At 49.1% G+C, this 2,208-nt stretch overlaps 1 pseudogene; it reads right to left on the bottom strand.

Annotated features, from left to right (window-relative positions):
• Positions 1–249: 249 nt before the first annotated feature.
• Positions 250–1,237, bottom strand: LOC110549509 (glyceraldehyde-3-phosphate dehydrogenase-like; annotated as a pseudogene).
• Positions 1,238–2,208: the final 971 nt, after the last annotated feature.

The following is a 2,208-nucleotide window of genomic DNA, read 5'->3' on the forward strand; positions in this document are numbered from 1 at the left end:
CCTTCTTCATTCTGGTTTCCTCTGCTTATGTCAACTGGAATTTTTTTGGGGGGTGGGTGCAGTGAACTTTATTGATGGTATTCAAGAAAGTAGGGCTCCCTGGGCCCCTCCCACTATTTTGGGGATCTGGGATGGAAACTGTGAGGGAGATGCTCAGTGTCAGGGGCTGAGTTGGGACAGGGACTCCTCAGGAGCTGAGGGCCTCTCTCTTGCTCCTGTGTCCTTGCTGGGGTGGGTGTCCAGGGCTTCTTACTCCTTGGAGGCCATGTAGGCCATGAGGGCTACCACCCTGTTGCTGTAGCCGTATTCATTGTCATACCAGGAAATGAGTTTTACAAAGTTGTCATTGGGGACAATGCCAGCCCCAGCATCAAAGGTGGAACAGTGGGAGTCACTGTTGAAGTTGCAGGAGACAACCTAGTTCTCAGTGTAGCCCAGGATGTCCTTTAGTGGGCCCTCGGATGCCTGCTTCACCACCTTCTTGATGTCATCATACTTGGAAGGTTTCTGCAGTCGGCATGTCAGATCCACGACAGACAAGTTGGGGTAGAAACACGGAAGGCCATGCCAGTGAGCTTCTGGTTCAGCTCTGGGATGACCTTGCCTATAGCCTTGGCAGCACCAGTGGATGCAGGGATGATGTTCTGGGTAGCCCCATCACATCTAAGCTTTCCAGAGGGGACATCCACAGTCTTATGGGTAGCAGTGATGGCATGGACTGTGGTCACGAGTCCTTTGAGGATGCCAAAGTTGTCATGGATGACCCTGGCCAGGGGGGCTAAGCAGTTGGTGGTGCAGGAAGCATTGCTGACAGTCTTGAGTGAGTTCTCATACTTCTCATGGTTCATCACAAACATAGGGGCATCAGCGGAAGGGGCAGAGATGATAACTCTTTTGACCTTACCCTTCAAGTGGGCCCCAGCCTTCTCCATGGTGGTGAAGACACCAGTAGATTCCACAGCATACTCGGCACCAGCGTCGCCCCATTTGATGTTGGCGGGATCTTGCTCCTGGAAGATGGTGATGGGCTTGCGTTGATGACAAGCTTCCTGTTCTCAGCCTTGACTGTGCCTTTGAACTTGCCATGGGTAGACTCTTCCTGGAACACGTAGATTATGTAGTTGAGGTCGACGAAGGGGTCATTGATGGCAACAATCTCCACTTTGCCAGAGATGCAGGCAGCCCTGGTAATCAGGCATCCAATTTGGCCAAATCTGTTCACTTTGACCTTCACCATAGTGTCTAAGGGACGAGGCTGGCCCTGCATGAAAAAATGCAGCTGTCTCTGGAACAGGGAGGAGCAGAGAGCCTCAACTGGAATTTTCATGAACTATATTTCTGAATGACTCACGTCATTCATATGATAGAAATACTACCTTGGCATTTGCTACTCTGAATACACACGTACCTTCTTCTTTAAATTGGTGGGATAATCTTTGTAGCTAGAACAATCAATTAAAAAAAAGATCTTAAGAAAAAATATGTCTTAACCCACACATCTACACAAAAGCACCAAATACTCCCTGTAGGCCTCTTCAGTTTTTGACATGTCTGAGTCTTTATTTGTTCCCTTTTGTCATTGCATTTTGTCATTTTTGTTGTGTTTTAACCAGCCTTTTTTAAAAATAATTAGCTCCCTCTCAGAACTCCACAGCGCAGCTTCCTTCCAACCTCGTGTCTTTGTTTTGTAAATTAATAACCCACTGAGTCCAGTTGCTGCTGCCCATATGGGCATGGGTGTGGGGCCATCTACTGGGGCGTGAGCAACCTGCCAGCAGCTGTACCTCCAGAGAAGTGGAATCCTTCCCCCTCAGCAGCCATTGGCTGCTAACAGCTCAGCAGTCAGGGCTGGGTCACCCAGGAGCTTGATCCTGTGCAGGTCTTATGCAAAGAGCCACAGCTGGGGTGAGTTTGTGAGTGTAGCATTGCACAGCCCTCCTCTCCCTGTCTGGTTCATTCTACTTGTTCTGTAATGCTCCCTGAGCCTTGTCTCTCCCTCTCCCCCCCCCCGTGTGTGTGGGTGGAGTGTGGGTGTGGGTGTGGGTGCACGCGCATGTGTATATGTGTGTTTGGGGTGTGTGATATAGACAGTTCTCATCTATGACCATTGACCATTACCCACTGTAAAAATAAGGTTCTCTAGCAAGTATTATCCACTGTAAAAATAAGGTTCTGTGGCAAGTATTAAGAGCAGCATGAATCTCTGGT

This window comes from Meriones unguiculatus, chromosome 11, assembly GCF_030254825.1.
Source record: "Meriones unguiculatus strain TT.TT164.6M chromosome 11, Bangor_MerUng_6.1, whole genome shotgun sequence".
In the NCBI taxonomy this organism is placed as follows: Eukaryota; Metazoa; Chordata; class Mammalia; order Rodentia; family Muridae; genus Meriones; species Meriones unguiculatus.